This window comes from Coenobita brevimanus, chromosome 54, assembly GCF_032717465.1.
Source record: "Coenobita brevimanus isolate Jiangsu-jjx chromosome 54, ASM3271746v2, whole genome shotgun sequence".
NCBI lineage: Eukaryota > Metazoa > Arthropoda > Malacostraca > Decapoda > Coenobitidae > Coenobita > Coenobita brevimanus.
The window spans coordinates 34612912-34630811 of record NC_137007.1 but is presented as its reverse complement, the minus strand read 5'-3'; the positions used below and the strand labels follow the sequence as shown (position 1 = coordinate 34630811).

The 17900-nt window shown below is 41.8% G+C and overlaps 1 protein-coding gene across 1 annotated transcript in view; it reads left to right on the top strand.

The window, feature by feature from the left end:
• Positions 1-17900, top strand: part of LOC145400956 (regulator of G-protein signaling 7-binding protein-like) — a 447682-nt gene that overhangs the window by 251087 nt on the left and 178695 nt on the right. The window lies entirely within an intron of this gene.

Here is a 17900-nt window from a genome sequence, read left to right as displayed (position 1 = left end):
GTGTGTGTGTGTGTGTGTGTGTGTGATTACGTCTATGTGTTTGTACGTGTTTTTATTGAGGACCACTATAGTAAATCGACCAAGGAGATTAGGATTGCGTGCGTGTGTGCGTGCGTGCTTCGGTGTGATAAGCGGAGTTCGATAATAGCGTGATATAAGAAGCCCTCTCGAGAGACTGCGTGTGACTGATAAGGAAAGCATCCAAACATTTCTGTAGAGTACAACATGCAACCGTCACTTTGCTGGCCAGGTCCCCATTTCAGTTCTGCGTGCAATCCTACATAGAACCTGGCCCATGTATAGTCCTTTCCCCTTAAATTGCCCCAGGTTTTCGTCCCTTGATAGCTTACGTCATGCACCGTAGCTCAGTGGCGGTAAAAGATGATACTGCGACTTTGCATCTCATCCATAGCACTTCTTCTTGACTAGCATCGTATTATAGCACTAACCTTTTGTTCAAACTGGAGACATGGCAGTTTTAAGCCAAGATAAAATAAAAGGAGTATAGCGACCCATTTTTAATTTAAGGGAAGACTTAAGCCTTTCAGTTTAATGACGAAATAGTTCATTACTTTCAGACGATTTTATTTAGCTTGGAAAAATGCCTCTCATATATACAGGGTTAATGGAGACTTTTTTTTTTTACCCCTGCAAATCCTAAAAATCTTTCCTTACAGCAATAAAATCGTCGAGATGATACGGGAATAAAATTGGAGAAACTTAATGGCAGTTTTTGAACGGATGTGCGGCTGTGTATTTACGTTTCCGTCTCATCTTCGTTGCTGTTTTGGTGTAATTTTATGTATTTATTTACTTATTTACTTCTTAATTATTCCAGTGAGAGAACGTCATTTGTATTTAATTCATGCTTCCTCCAGACGATTTTGTTTAGCTTGGAAGATCACCCCATTAGTGAAAAAGGAATTGAAAACCGTCTGATGCCCCTCCTCACACAATCCGAAAGTATCTCCGTAACTCAGTATAATCGTCAGGAGAAATTGAGAATGGATTAATAATAGTAATAATGATAATAATAATAATAATAATAATAATAATAATAATGGTGATGATGATGGTATCGTAAATAATAATAATAATAATAATAATAATAATAATAATTAATAATAATAATAAAGGACTTATAAGAGTTGTTTTTAGAGGTGACACCGGTGGAGCGTGTGTGTTTGCGTGTCACCTTTGTGGGTATTGTGATGCGAGCTGCCTTTGTCGTGAACACTTTTACGCGTGTTCTTGTTCCCTCATTTGCTATGTTTATGACTTGCCTTGCGCTGGTCCCTTTCGCAGGCGACTATGTTAATTTTCTTGGTGTGTCGCCGTTGATAATCTTACACTCGCACACGCAGTGCGAGTAGGTTATGTTTTTGGTTTGGTGTGTCTGTATTATTTTGTGTTAGCAAGGTTATGAAAGTGCTTTTGGACAGAGTTACACAAAATAATAATTAATAATTGAGGACCATGATCGTGATTAAATTTTGGCCGAGAATGGTCATAGGTTATAAAATGGCAAACTCATCTCAACCGTTTCGATCCGAATAATGCCCTACTTGGCGGGGTGGTTGAGGGTAAAGAAACGATCAAGTGATTTCATTTTGAGAACAATAGGGCAAATGTAAAAAATTTCCAGACAAGGCCAGAGTTTTTCCCTTTAACTCAAATACAGTTGTTTTATTCAGTTTGGACCAAATTTGATGGAAGAGTTTAAGGTTAGGCAAGGATGAAGTTATTGTATTTTGAGAATTAGTTAAAGATCAAGGTCACTCAGCAAGGTCATATTAAACACTAAGCCTCAGGCAAGCATGATGTAATATGAGAAAAAAAAAACTCCATTCTACCTCATTCTGCCCACAATAACTCCAGTGTAACTACCCCGAGCCTGCTTATTCACCATCGTATCCACTCCTAAGTCATCATCCACATCTACTGCCAAGTTAATTCACCAGCCAAATCACCATCGTAGTGCTTTTCCTACCCATGTGTCATCTGGCCTTCTTTTCCGTATATTTCTCTCTCAGTCTCCCTTCAGTTCCTTTCCAGTTCCCTGTTCCTTTTCTTGACACTGCAGGAATAAATTTAAAAGAAGGGGCGTCATTATGTTGAAAGGGTTGTGTAATTTTCGATCTTATTCATTTCATTTCACATTTTCCCCAAGTCCCATCATTCCACATCATTCTGCATTCCAAAGTCCATCAGCCAGATCACCATTCACTCTCCTGTCTCTCTTAACTTGCCCGTCAGTCCCTCACGTTAACATCGCTCCCTCTGTCCTTGCCAAACTTGAGTCTCAGCCGTGCACACCATTCCACTTGATCACCCTTTTATTGGTGCTGGAGAGGGACGCCTTCTTGTGGTGGCACCGATATGGCCAGGCGGCTCCACTGCCCGGGTGTACAATCGTCCCTCATCTCCCTCCCTGTTCCCAGAATACAGACGTCCTTTTTCACCCTCCCTGTCCAATGAAAGGGAGATGGTGCACTACAGGAGAAGGGCACTCACAGCCTCCCCTCCCCTGGGTTGACATTCAGATGAGGCTGACGTTGTGATTGCTACATCCCTCTTATTTCCCCCCTCTTCATCCCTCCCTTTTGCCTTTCCTCTTCTTTCCCTACCTGTATTTCTCGTGTTATCTTCCCCCCTTATCTTGTATCTTGTCCTCCTCCACCACCTCCCTTTTTGTCTCTTCCCTCCTATATCTCTCATACCTTCCATGTCATTCCTCCCTTTATCTCTTCCTTCATCCCTCCTCTTATCTCCCCCCTTCCATCTCTCTTCTCATTTCCCCATCATACATTCATTCTCTTAACTTCCATCTGCATCCCTTGTAGCTTTTCTTGCCCCTTTTATCTCTCATTCTCTCACCCACTTTATCCTTCCCCTTAACTCACCTCAGGCCACCCTTAATCCCTGTGCTAATCACCCTTTACCTCCCTCTTATCATCCTTTTATCGCCCCTCGTGTCTATCCCTCTTATCCTTCCTCTTATCTCCTATCTTTTCCCTCCCTTTATCACTCCACTTACCTCTTAACGCTCTCTTAAAGCAGACCATTGGCGCGGCTGTAATCATACTCTTATGTTTTATTGTGCCCCGCGTCGCAATCTTATGTGTTACCCTGGAAAGCTTATCTAGTTACATAGACCCTCATGATAACTTGGCCTGGGCTACTTGACTTACTTCATTCCAAAAGAGGACGCCCTTCTATCATGCTCTGTTAACCTTTTTATGGGAGGTTCCTGTGGGTGGGTAGCGCTTGGGTTTGTTGATCAGAGAGAGAGAGAGAGAGAGAGAGAGAGGGTGGGGAGGAGGGAAGGGAGGAAGAGGATGAAGGGAGGGAGAGAGAGAGAGAGACTAGCAATATCAATGAGACAATCTCGGACAAGATCGGGGTGGTACTGGAGCGATTAGAGATGAAAACAGATAATGTAGCAGATGGCGAGAGGGTAATTGTAAAAGAGGAAGAAGTGAAAGGAGTATTTGTATAAAGTCCTGAATATACGGTACACATTAATCGAGGAAGAGTGGCAGATGTGAAAAGACTTGAAGGACAGGTGATGAAAATAAAAACAGGCGATGAGATTTGTTGAGAGGAACCGTCAAGAGAAGCTAGACTGGAAAAGCAAAGGAAGGAAGGAAGGAGGGGAGGGGGGTCACCTAGCGAAGTAAAATAATCTAATGAAACCTATAACCAATGGAAATAGACGACCATTGTGTGTGTGTGTGTGTGTGTGTGTGTGTGTGTGTGTGTGTGTGTGTGTGTGTGTGCGTGCGTGCGTGCGCTACGAGTTGGCAAAAAGAGGAAAACTAGGGAGATATATGAGAAGGAAATGGAGGAACAAGAGGAAATTTATACCATTTAGGGGTAACAAATGAAGATGATGAAAAGGGGAAGAGGAGGAGAATATAATAAAGACAGGGATGAGAGTTAATAAAGACGGAGATGAGGTGATGCAGGAGATATATATGGGGAGAGAGAGAGAGAGAGACAGACAGACGGACAGACAGACAGAGACAGAGACAGAGAGAGAGAGACAGAGAGAGAGAATGACAAGGCCGAGTATAACGCTGTTAACATTTCACGTTTCTCTCGCCAAATATTCATGTGACATTATGAATATATGGACACACACACACACACACACACACACACACACACACACACACACACACACACACACACACACACACACACACACACACACACACACACACACACACACACACACACACACACACACACACACACACACACACACACACACACACACACACACACACACACACAGGAGTAGAGAAAGTTATCAAAAAAACATGAAAAAAAAAGAAAAGCCACTTCATTAATTCCAATCATTAATAAGTGATCAGTAAAACGAAACAGTCTGAAAAAGTTTGGCCTGATGGGGTAACTTTTGGACCTTTTTTCCTTTTATTTTTTCTTTCCCCTTTATAAAGCCCTTTTTATGGGATATTTTCAAACTTTATATATTTTTTTGCCTATTTAGTTATTTTTTTTTCTTGGCTGAGGTGGATGCTGTGTTCTTGTGTGGTGTTATTGTTCTTATATTATTTTTTGTTGCTATTGTTTTTGTTCTTGTTCTTGTGTTATTGTTATTCTTATTTTTCATATATTCTGTTGTTGTTCTGTATTATTTAGTGTTATTATTTTCTGTTTTTCTTCGTTCGTATGTTCTCTTACTCATATCTTTGGGATGTTGCTCATTTGACTGCCTCGCCTTCTCTAGCAATCTGTTTTGAAGAACTTTATATCAGAGTTATTTGTTCATGTTCTTCCCTACCTACTAATCTTTGTTCATAAAACCATCAACCAGCAAGTCAGTCAATCTTTCTATATTTGTATCTATGTACCATCTATTTATCTATCAGTCAGGCTATCTACCTTTATATATTCCAAATTTGTGTGTATGTGCAGGTAATAGCATCTGCCTGATTATCTTTTTACCTGTCTAAAAGGACGTGCCCACCTGTCTCTCTGTATTTATCGACATTTATGTGTATTTCTAACTTGTACAAATGCCTATCGACCTGCCAGTCTCCTATCTCTCTGTATTGTTTGCCTTCCTACCTACCTACTTCAGTCTGTCTATCTGTCTGTCTGTCTACCTATCTGTCATTCTGCTTTTATCTGTGTCTGTCTCGCTGTGTTTGTATCTGTCTGTCTGTCTCAGTCTACCCATCTGTCTGTTTTTATCAGCCTTTCTATTTGGTTTCTGTCTATCTGTGTTTCTGCAGTATCTTTCTATCTGTCTATCTATATAATCCATCCCCAGTATCTATATATGTATCTGTTTATCTGTGTCTTTGGGTAGCTGTCATCCATTTTTTTAACCTCCCTATTTCCCGTCTCAGAAAGTAAAGAAAAAATAATAATAATAATAATCCACCCTCCAATCAACTCGGGAGACGATTTTATTCCGAAAGGGAAAATCCTGGTTAGCCATTGGATTAACAGGAGGAGGGAAAATAGAAGAGAAAAAAAAGTTAATTGGCTTATATGAAGGAAAAAATAATGGGAGGAAAAAAAAAAAGGAAGGGGGAGAAGGAAGTGTAGAAGGAAGGGAACAGAAGTGTGGAGAAAGTAGGGGTAAAAGAAAGAAAAAAAGGACGGAAAGAGAGAGAGTGGGTAGGGAAGGAAGCAATGAAGTGGAAATAGAGTGAATGTGAAAGAGAGAGAGAGAGAGAGAGGCACACACACACACACACACACACACACACACACACACACACACACACACACCTGGACATAAACACGCCAACAAACTCACTAAAAATTGTAATTAAACACCTCCTCCAACACAGCCTCCCCCCCTTCCACTCTCCTCCCTCCCCCCCATCCCCTCTCACTCCCATCCCACTCCCCCTTTCCCATTCACCCCCCTCCCAACAGTCTCCACCTCTCCAGCCCACCTCTCTCTCTCTCTCTCCTCTACACCCCACTCACCTTCCTTTCTTCTTCCACTACAGCCTCCCAGTAAGACTCATACTCCCGTACTCTGACTGTGGGATTTTCGACCTTTTGGGCTTATATCCTTTATCTTCTTCATTCGACACCTTTCCTTCTCCCTTCCCCCCCCCCCACCCTTCCCTTTCCTCTCATCTTTTTTCCTCCTTCCTTTTTCTTCTCGCCTTCTCCATTCTTCCCCTAGGCTACCTCTTCCATAATCTGTTCCCTTCAGCTTCCTTCCTTCCTTCTCCTAAGCTTCCTTCCTCTCAAGTTCCATCTTTTCCCCTCAGGTTTCTTCCTCTCTAATCCTCTCCTTTGCCTTCCGTATCCCCAGTCCTTCTTTCCCCCATCTGCTTCCTCTGTCCCCTCCCTTCCCTCCCATTCATCCTTCTTTCTCCTTCCCTCTCTCCACCCCTCTCACTCTTCTTTCCCTCACCATTTTCAATTCCTTCCCCTCCCCGGTTCTTCGCTCTTCCCATCCTTCCCTTCTCCTCTCCCCTCCTCTCATCATTTGCCCTCTCCCCATTCTCTCCCCTCTCCTCATCTCCTACTCTGCCTCCTCCGTTTCTTCCCTCTACTTTCACCCTGTTCTCTCCCCATACCTTTGCCTCATCTACGCTCACCTCGTTCTCCCCCCTTCCCTTGCCCTCATTTACCCTCACTCCTTTCTCTCCCCCCTCCCTTTCTTATCTACCCACACCCCATTCTCTTCCCTTCCCTTTCTCTCATCTCCTACCCTCTCCCCGCTCTCTCCACCTCCGCTCATGTACCCTCTTCCCCTTCTCTTCCCCCCTCCTTCTCCCCCATCTCCTCCTCCTCTCTTCCCTCTTCCCCTCCCATCTCCTCCTCCTTTACCCCTCCTTCCTTCCCATCTCCTCCTCCCTCTCCTCCCTCTTTCCCTCCCATCTCCTTCTCTCCTCCCTCTTCCCCTGCCCTCTCCTCCTCCTCTTCCCCCTCCTTCACTCTCCTCTCCTCCCTCCTTCCCTCTCCTCTCCTCCCTCCTTCCCTCTCCCCTCCCTCCTTCCCTCTCCTCCTCCTCTCCCCCCTCCTTCCCTGCCCTCTCCTCCTCTCCCTCCTCGTTCCCTGCCCTCTCCTCCTACTCTCCTCCCTCCTTCCCTCCCCTCTCCCCCCCTTCCCTCTCCTCTCCCCCCCTTCCCTCTCCTCCCCTCCCCCCGTGCACACAGGAGAGGGTCTCAAACTTTCTGGCTGCTCATTAAAATTATCTTTTCATGTAACACGTCCCTCCGAATATCACGTCTCTTTCTCCATTTTTTTCACGTAATTTTTATTTTGGGGGCATTTTTTTCTATGGATTTTCTTAGGCTTATGTCATTTTGAGGATTTAGGGATTAATTTTTTGATAATTGTCCCTATGGTATAAGTATTTTCGGATTTTTATAACGATTCTCTGTGTGTGTGTGTGTGTGTGTGTGTGTGTGTGTGTGTGTGTGTGTGTGTGTGTGTGTGTTTACTTCGGAATTTGTATTATGTATAATTTTTAAAGCTGATGTAATATTGGAGAGGGAGAGATTTATTTTTTAATCCTTTATGATCTTTTTTGGTCACGTACTTTGAGGACGAACTTTTATATTATGTGTATGTAGTGATTGTCATTATTCTTATTCTTCTTATTACTACCACCACCACCACCACCATTACTTTTTTTAAGGGTTGAGGGAATTACTCTTGCATATATATATATATATATATATATATATATATATATATATATATATATATATATACCATCTCTGTGTACGGTACATCAGTATAAAAAAATTTTTTTTCATGCTGTTGAAAACTATCCTTATCACACGTCACTCACACGTCAGCTGGTCATTTTATATTTTTGTAGTGTGTGTGTGTGTGTGTGTGTGTGTGTGTGTGTGTGTGTGTGTGGTGATTTATTGTTTGGTGCTTTTCATAGGTGCTTTTTTTCTTATTGTCCTTTCGTTCATTTTTAGTTTTTAAAAATATTTATTGAGATAAGTTCGTAAATTCTACATTAAGCTGTATGAAATCGTCTTGTTGTAAGGATAATAAGGCGAAAAAGGACGTGTGTTAAGTCCACTCTTCAACCAGTTACCCACCCTCTCACCCTGTTTGTTGATGATGCTGTCGTCATGTAGTTCTGTTACCTCAAGCTGGTCCAGATTTGCGTCCTGTTCCACCTATTAGATTAGTGACATTATGAGAAAACCAAAATACTTAAAAAAATAAAAAATAAAAGCCGTCCCCGCAAAACAGGAGATATGAGAGCGTTATATATGGACCACCTGGTATATAAGAGGATGAAAAAAATTATAGGAACATTAATTGCAAGACAAGATGTAGGAGTTTACGTAAAAAATTTTGTTTCTATGGTAACGATACCTGATATTCCTTTTTTTTTTTTGGCTCGACCACTCGTCCAAATTTTATCTCATATTTTTCTTCGAGAGTTGGAGGGTCCGGCGCCTAATTGAAATTCGGGGTAAGTAAATATATTAAGATTTTTAGCCGTGCAGAAATGAATTTGTGTATGTTTGGTCGTATTCTTAAAAATATGTTGTGAAATTCTCTCTCTCTCTCTCTCTCTCTCTCTCTCTCTCTCTCTCTCTCTCTCTCTCTCTCTCTCTCTCTCTCGTAATCACCGTAATTTATGGTCATGTGAATCCTAATTTGCCATCCCATTTATGCTGTGCACTTTCCGCGTCAATTCTCCCCCTCCACGTCAATTTGCTCCCCCCCCCCCGCCATAACGGAGAGAGAGAGAGAACGTGTGTGTGTGTGTGTGTGTGTGTGTGTGTGTGTGTGTGTGTGTGTATGTGTATGTGTATGTGTGTGGGGTGCTCAGAGGAAGATGGGTAAGAGAGGAAAATCACAACTGGAGCCTGTCTCGTAAAGTTTTGTGTGTGGGGCCTACCTTAGTGAGTTCCCCGCCTGAGGTCAATTATCATTAGTGTGTTGATGTGAACTCGTTGCTTACCCCTCTCATGGTCCGAACAACTCTAGTCTTTGTTGCACGTAACTCCAGATGGTTTTGTTCACCTTAGAGCGAGTCGTAGTTGCCTGAGAGTGGTAGTGGTGTCCCTGTTAATTTTGTCAGAGAGAGAGAGAGAGGGGCTGATGAGATGTAGAGGGAGGGGTTACAACTGGGAAGCTGTATCGTAAAGTTTTGTGTGTATGACCTTTATGAGAGTTCCCAGCCAGAGGTCAATTATCAGGAGTAAGGTCATGGTAACTTTAACGACAGGTGAGTGCCAGGTATATGATTGTGGCGCCTCATGTTTGGCAGGCTTTTCTACCTAGTATTTCGCCTCTTTTGCCTCACACTTTCCTCCGTTAGCCAATATTTCTCAAATTAAGAGAGGTTGGTATGTTTCTGTGTGTTCTTGTTCTTCTGTGCCTTTCTTATTGTTCCTCTTGGATGTTGGATCCTCTGAACGAATCTAACTCATCTCTGAACAGATTAAAATTGACCTGACAGAATATTTTTAGACGTCACCTTAATACGCTTACAATACTTGATGTGACTGGCCCCATTTGAACCAGAACTGATCTATGCTAACGAAATAGGATCTAACCAAGGCGGAGTGGATGTGAGGGAGTTGACTGAACCTAAAATGGCATTGATGAACCTAGTTGGTATGTGGGCATGAGTAGATTTGTTTGGTTCTGATTAACTGTGAGCTTATCTGAATTAATATGACTGATGGGATTGAGTTTCGGGGTGTGTGACTAAATACAACTAAGCACAAAATGGTTTGAATGTGTTAGGATTGGCCGAAACTGTCCACAGGTGTCCTGATTTACTTGATCAACAGACCTGGATTGCTCTGAATGGGTCGCAGCTCAGCCATTACGGTGGTTCGCGATACATGTCAAGCAGCACAGTCACTTATGTTCAGTTTCTGATGACATTCGTTCAGCTCTTAATGTATATAAATAATTAATATCAGAGGTGTCATCCTCACTCCGCATTTCCTTACGTCTATGATCGCCAGTCTCATAAGCCGAACATTTTGGGGCAACTCGTAATTGACCGGATTTTAGGTAAGGCAGGTCAGGTTAGATTTGGTTAGAGTCATATGATAGATTAGGTTAGGGTAGGGTAGGTTGGATTAAAGTGCACTGATAAGGTTACAAAAGCTAGCGTGAATCTGGGTAAAATCAAGCTGGGTTACAGAAGTCATTGTTCACTTTAACAGGGCATAAACTTACCATTTTTCCATCTTGATTGCTGAGTTAGTGCGCGAAGGCAACACTGAAATAAGGTACTAGTCACGAGAAAGTGCAGTGAAAAGAATGTATGTATAGTATTATCTTATTCTTAAGTACGGTAAGTGGCCTGCAGAGACGAAATCGGCATAGTTTAAGTGAATGAACTGTAGGTGGGGTCAGGTCAGGCTAGGTCAGGTCGGAGGTCAGGGCAGGTTACGGTAGGTTGTATGAAGCTGCATTAGGGAAAGAACGATAAATTTGGCGTTCTAGAAAGTTACACTAGCGAAATAGTGATTGTTGGGCTGTGGAGTTTGAAGTGTTAGATAAATTTATGTGCCGGCTTATATGGGTCAAAATAAGCTAATGTGTATAGGATTTTAATCTTCAGGGCCCCGTGCGACTGTCCTCTCAACACACGCAGGCTCTCGTAACTCACTTTCATCGGAATAAAATCGGTGGGTGGTAAAGAGAGAGAGAGAGAGAGAGAGAGTTAAATTGAACTGAGGCAACAAGATGCAGAGAAAAGAGAGGATGCAGTAGAAAAGGAAGGAAGCAGGAGGAGGAAGAGGGAGGGGAGAGAGAATGGAAGGATTATGAAAGAAGCAATAACAAAAGAGGGAAGCTAGCCAATGAGCAATTAAGCGTGCAAGAGGAAGGCTGGAAGGGAGGACGGAAGGAAGGAAAGAAGGAAAAAAGGAAAGACAGAATGTACGAGAGTGGGCAGGAAGGTGTATTGATAAAGGGAAGACTGAAGGAGCAACAGTGAAAGAAAGACAGGAAGGAAGGAAGGAAGAAGCGACCGAATGTAAAGGAGTGGGTAAGAAGGAGTATTGATAAAATGAAGATTGAAGGAGCAACAATGAAAGACAAGAAGGAAGGAATGAGGAACAATAAAACAAGAAGCAGCTGAAGGTGAGAACAACGGTGAATGAAAGGAAGGAAGGAAGGAAGAAGGATAGGCAATAGAAGAAGGAACATTAAAGATAAAAAGAATGAATGAAACAAGAGGGAAGAGTAATAATGAGAGGAACAACGGTGATTGAAAGAAGGAAGGAGCAGTAATGAAAACAGGAGCGTGAACGATATCGGAGAAGCAGTGAATGAGACGAGGAAGTAACAGTAGACGAAAAATAAGACGCATTGACGAGGGAAGGGGGATGAACGGGACATAAACAAAAAAATTAGAGGGGGACGAAGAAATACGTAAGGAGGTAAATAAAAACATAAACAATTAAATAAATAAATCAATAAAATAAAAGAATATGAGGGAGGAAGCGGTAATAAAATGGACTAAACCCCTTCAGTACGATGGCGTATTTCCTTCTTGCTCACTCCAGGCGACTTTATTGAGTTTAGGAGATTTATTTGTGGCTTAGATATTTCCTTTATTAACCCTTTCCGTACGAGAGTCCCGTAGAGTGTATTAAAATCGTCTGGAGGTAGGCAATTGGAGCTGTAGATGGCGTCGTCGGAGTGAAGGGACTGATGAAGAGCATTATTGAAGGAGAAAATAAGGGAAGAAGGATGGAAGGAAGAAAGGAAGGAGGGAAAGAAAGAAGGAAGGAAAGAAAGAAAGAAAAAGGAAGGAAGGAAGGAAAGAAAGAAAAAGGAAGGAAGGAAGGAAAGAAAAAGGAAGGAAGGAAGGAAAGAAAGAAGAATGGATGGAAGGAAGGAAATATAATAAAGGAACACATTTACAAAGGATTTCAGTAAAGAAGGATGGAAATAAATTAAGGCAGGAAGAACAGAAGGAAGAAAACAACACCAATGAAGGAAAGGATGGTCGTTAATTGAAAGTAAAAAGGAAATTATGGGAAGAAGAAGGAAGGAAGGAAATATGATGAAGGAAAACACATCAGTTGATAAATGGAGTAGAGAAAGACGGGAATAAATGAAAGCAGGAAGGAAGGAAGGAGCAATACTAATTACGGAAAGGAAGGTCATTAACTGAAGGTATGAAGGATAATTAAAGAAAATTATCGCCAGTTGAAGGAAAGAAAGAAGGAGAATTAATGAAGGAAGGTGGGAAGGAAGGTGAGCGTGGAGCGGGAGGGAAGGAGTCAAGAATAATTAAGGAATAAGCTGTAAATAAAAAAAAGGAAAATGACCATAAAGTTAACGAGAAAGCAAATCATTAATCGAAGGCAAGAAAGAAGGAGCGTTAATGAAGAAAGAAGAGGGAGGGAGGGAGGAGAGAAGGAGGGAGGGAGGGAGAGAAGGAGGGAGGGAGGAGAGAAGGAGGGAGGGAGGGAGAGAAGGAGGGAGGGAGGAGAGAAGGAGGGAGAGAGGGAGAGAAGGAGGGTGGGAGGGAGGGACATCACATTTGCATATCATAATGGGACATTGAAGGAAAGAGGAAGGAGTTAAGAGAATCAGCAGGGGGTGGCGCCGAGGATAAGCGCTTGAGGCAGGCAGACAGGCAGGCAGGCAGACAGGCAGGCAGGCAGACAGTCAGACAGGCAGGCAGACAGGCAGGCGGACAGGAAGGAGGGAAGGGAAGGGAAGGGAAGGGAAGGGATGGAAGGAGGGATATAAGAAAGGGAAAAAGGTAAGGTTAAGAACAAATGTAAGCATGTGGGGAAAAAGGCAATGAGAGAGAGAGAGAGACTAGGGAAGAAAAGTTATCTGAAGACAAGAAGAAAGAGATGGTAGGCAAACAGAGAAGAAGACTGAAAGCCAGTTAAACGAGGCAGCGCAAAGACAGTGAGAAAGGATAGGCAGGCAGAGATAGAGAGAGAAAGCAAGAATCCGGGCTGAAGGTAACAAGGCAGAAGAAAGGAAAGAAGTACAGAAGCAAGGAAGAAAGGAAGGAGAGAAGGAAGGCAGAAAGTAGAGAATACAAGGAACATGGGAGGGAGAGAAGAAAGGGAGGACGCGAGAGAGAGACAAGGAAAGGAGGAAAGCATGTGAATGGGAAAGAAAAGAGGAAAGGCATGAGATAAGTCAGGGAGGAAGCCAAGGGGAAGGAACAAATGAAGGAAACAAGGCAGGCATGAGAAAGGGAAGGAAAGAAGGGAGGAAGACGGGGGAAAGGGTAGGAAAGAAAGGAAGGAAGAGTGAAGGATAATAAACAGGGAGAAAGAGAAGGATTAACGAAAGGAAAGCAGGGACAGAAGAAGGATAAAATGAAGAAAAGAAGGAAGGATGGAAGGAAGGGAGAGAAGAGAGGAATACGGGAAGAGAAGAGGAAGAAAAAGAGAGTGAGGAAGAGAGAATGAAGGATGGAAGGAAGGGCGGAAGGAAGGAAGGAAAGACTAATTCCTTCCGTACGAAAAATCTTGCCTGGGCTGAATGAAATATTTTATCGGTAGCAAAAATAAAATATAAAACATCCTCGTAAAAAAGGGGTTTATGGAGATTGCATTCTAACCTCATCAGCCTTAGTAAAGTAGCCCAGCGGTAACATAAATAATGGATAACAATCATCATCAGCATCAGCATCGTCTTCGTCGTCGTCGTCTTCGTCAAGCATTATTATCATCATCAAGCATCATCATCATCATCATCATCATCATCATCATCATCGTCGTCGTCGTCGTCATCATCATCATCATCATCATCATCATCATCATCATCATCATCATCATCGTCGTCGTTGTCGTCATCATCACCATCGTCGTCGTCATCATCATCATCATCATCATCATTATCATACGGAAGGATCTAAGGGAGGATTAAGACAGGGCAGGAAGGAAGAAGGAAAATACAGTAGGAAGAAGGAGAGGTAGGGAGGAGGAAGAAAAACACAGAGGGAGGAAGGTAGACATGGAGGAGGAAGAGAGGCAAGTGCAAGGAAGGAGTGAACACCCGGAAGAAGAAGGAAAAAGGAAGACAGGAAGAGGGATAACAGTATGAAAGGGAGGGAGGAAAAAAGACAGGGAGAAAGCATTTGAGAAAGGAAACAGAGAGGAAAGTTGGAGAAGGGAAGACTAAAAGAAAGGGAGGTAAGTAGTAGGGAGTGAAGGATGGGAGAACATAAAGGGAGAGGGAAAAAGGACAAACGATGGAATGTAGGGAGGAAGGCAGGAAAGAGGTAGGGGAAGAAAAGAGGACAAAGGAGAAAGTAGGAAAAAAGGAATGGTAGGGAGGAAGGCTGGTGGAAGACAAGAAAGGATGAGGGAAAGATGAAAGAAGACAGTAAGAAGGGAGGGAGGGAGGGAGGCAGGGAGAGAAGAAGGAAGGAGGGAGGGATGTAGAAGAGGAAGAAAAAAAGACAAGAAGGTAAGTGTATTATCAGTTATCTGGAAAAAACTGATAAGAGATTGAGGGAAAAAATTATGAGAATCCCAGGGAAAATTCTGAGGCAGGGAAATTATTCATGAGGATATAATTAAATCCAGGGAATTAGGATGGAATTTTTAAGGAAAGAAATTATTAGTTGGGGAGAAAATACCTGATAACTAGGAAAAAACTTTGTCTCTATCTATAGCCAGACGCCATTATTCCGAAAGGGGTGGCTGTTTGACTTTGGGTTAGTTGTTTTACGGGGAGGGACGCTAACCCTCCGCCAACCCACTTGTTGACACGTAGGGAACACGTATGAATTGGTTATATGGTTACCACCCGGCGTTGTAAATGGTTTCCTGGCCTACAGGACACCATTAGGCCCGTCACTTAATGTAAAGCCACCTGAAAAGGAAAGAATGGTAAAAAAAAAAGTGACAGGAAAAATGGGAGAAGTATGAAGAGAGGAGGGCAGACAGAAAAAGAATGGTAAGGGTGAAGGAAGAAATAGGCAGCACTAGCCTGCATCAAATGAGTGGATGATGCTTGCTACCACCTACCACTTTGTGCATTGCAATAATTTATGTAAAAGAAATTTGGCTGGAAATTAATTACAGCAAAAGGAAGAAAGTATTAAGAACTGGGTTAAGAATTTAGCTGTTCAAGGCAAATAAGGAGGAAATTAAGAAATAATCATATTTGCTGAAGACGAAGGTTATGTGGGAAATAAATAAAATATAAGTAGGAAAACATCAGGGGAGAGAGAGAGAGAGAGAGAGAATAAAAAAAAAAACAAGAAGTAGAACGACACAGAAGACACTCCAAGTAGGTTAAGAAAAACTGGAATCAGAGGGGAAAAAAATAGACTCAATTTCCTTACACCACAACCTCCCGATAAAGCGAGGGAGGGGACGATAAGAAACTGGTGTAGTGGTATTGGTAGATAAGAGATAAAGGAACCTCCCCTCCCCCTCCCGCCTGCCAATGACGTGTGTGCAGATAGATAAGGGCGACCAATCAACGTGCTTATCTTTGAGGGGGTAGTGTGGGAAAGGGGCGAGGGAGAGACTTGCGGACGTGGCAGTAGCGAATCGGTGGAGCTTGGGAGATCGGTAGGTTAAATTGGGATCGAGTGGAGGGAGTTGTTTTTGTTTTTACACCCGCGCACTTAAGGCGAAAGAGGGTTCGTTTTACTCGACGTGTGTGTGTGTGTGTGTGTGTGTGTGTGTGTGTGTGTGTGTGTGTGTGTGTGTGTGTGTAAACAAAATTACCACAAAAAGTTTTATACGATTTTAGCAAACTTAGTGGAAGGGTTCAGGATCGGGGAAAGGGTTGACCTATTTTTTTTTTTTTTAGAACATAAGGTCAAAGGTCAAGGTCAGGGGTCAAAGCCAAATTCGACCTGTGTGTCTGTATGCGAACAAAATTATTAAAATAGTTTTCATCACTGATTTGGGTCACTGTGGAAATGTTAAGGATCAGGCAAACTGTTGATTCTTTGACTTTTTTAAGTTGTCAGGGTCGTAGGGCAAGGTGAGTGAAGTTATTTATCCTAGTTGGTTGGTACGGGTGCTTCTTCCTACTATTATTGTCCTTGTTTTTGTTCTTGTCTCCCAGTTTTTAGGTGGGATAAATGATCAAAATGAGGATGAGGATTTGTCACCATCATCATCACCATCATCATCATCATCATCATCGTCATCATCATCATCATCATCGTCATCGTCATCATCATCATCATTGTTATTATTATGTTGATGGTGGTAGCGAAGTTATTATTAGCGACGGCGAAGACATAGTTCTTGTCATGGAATCCTGTTTGTGCATCTATGTGTTTACCTGTGTGTATATATATCTATGTTAGAAATCACGAATAAGCTGTGCTTGGATCTGAAAACGAGTGGTTCGATGTCGAAGTAGGTCAAAGGTAAAGGTCGTAGGTCAAGGTCAATATTTAGGGCGAGGAAAGTATCTTATAGTACTTGACTCGATCTGGTTCTCACTCGGCACACTAATATATATTGAGGGGATGGCAAGAAGTGGGTTGATTTTAGTGCACAAAAATAAAGAACCGTGGTCAAAATTCGGGGTCGGTGTTACTCTGCATTCTGAACACCTTGCCTTGTGGATGCTGTTGTTGCTGTGTTCTTCCTGTGGCCTGGGATTATTATTATTATTATTACTACTACTACTACTACTACTACTACTACTACTACTACTACTACTGCTACTACTACTACTTTCTTAATATTGGTCCTTTTTTTAGCAGTCATTTGTTCAGTAATATTTGTTTGTTCGTTATATGTATTATTATACTGTATATTTATACCGGGTTTGTATTGCTATTGTTTCTACTGTTATTATTACTATTATTATTATTATTATTATTATTATTATTATTATTATTATTATTATAAATAGTAATATCATCATCATCATCATCATCATCATCATCATCTTCATTACAGTATTTCTCTCTGTTATTGCTGGTATTGTTCTGAATACCTTGCGTTATAATACCACGCCATTATTACAGCAGAAAATACCGTTATTACCATACCATTACTCCAGGATTTATGTGGCTTTTATTACGGCTGCTATTGGCTTGGCTGTGGCACCGATAGTGTTGGGGGATTGTGTTATTATTATTATCATTATTTTTATTATTATTACAGTATTTGTAGTAGTGCCGTAGTAGTAGTAGTAGTAGTAGTAGTAGTAGTAGTACAGGTAGTAGTAGCAGTAATAGTAGTAGTACCGGTAGTTTTACTAATAGTAATGTGGTGGTGGTAGTAGTAGCGGTACTGCTAGTAGTGTTGATGTTATTCGTTATTATTATTATTATTATTATTATTATTATTATTATTATTTTATTATTATTATTATTATTATTATTATTATTATTATTATTATTATTATTATTATTTAAAGTACTCTTGGAAGTTTTATTATTCTCATTACAACAATTATTTTTTATTGAGATCGTTACTGACCCTATTATTTTTTTTTACTGCTTGTTACCTGCACCGTACCTGCTCCCTAATTGACCCCACTTAAGCCTTAATTGGTTGTTTAGGGTCGGGGCTGTTATGTAATTAGCCACTGACACTCATTGCATGCTTTTTATTGTTAACGTGCGTGTGTGTGTGTGTGTGTGTGTGTGTGTGTGTGTGTGTGTGTGTGTGTGTGTGTGTGTGTGTCTGTGTCTGTATATCCGATGGCACCATTCCACAATTGGTATCTGCCTATCTATCAGTCTATCTATCTGTCTGTCCATCACTGTCTACGTGTCTGTTAAGTTCCCTGTCTATCTGTTAATCTTATTCTCTGATATTCTTTGTATTTAGTTATAATTTTATCTCTACCTATTTATCCCTATCCCTGCGTCTGTCTCCCTCAGTCTGTTCGTCTCTGTCTGTCTGTGTCTGTCTGCCTATCTATCGGTTTCGAAGCCTGTCTCTCTGTCTATTTATTTATCTATCAAGGGCCGATGAAAC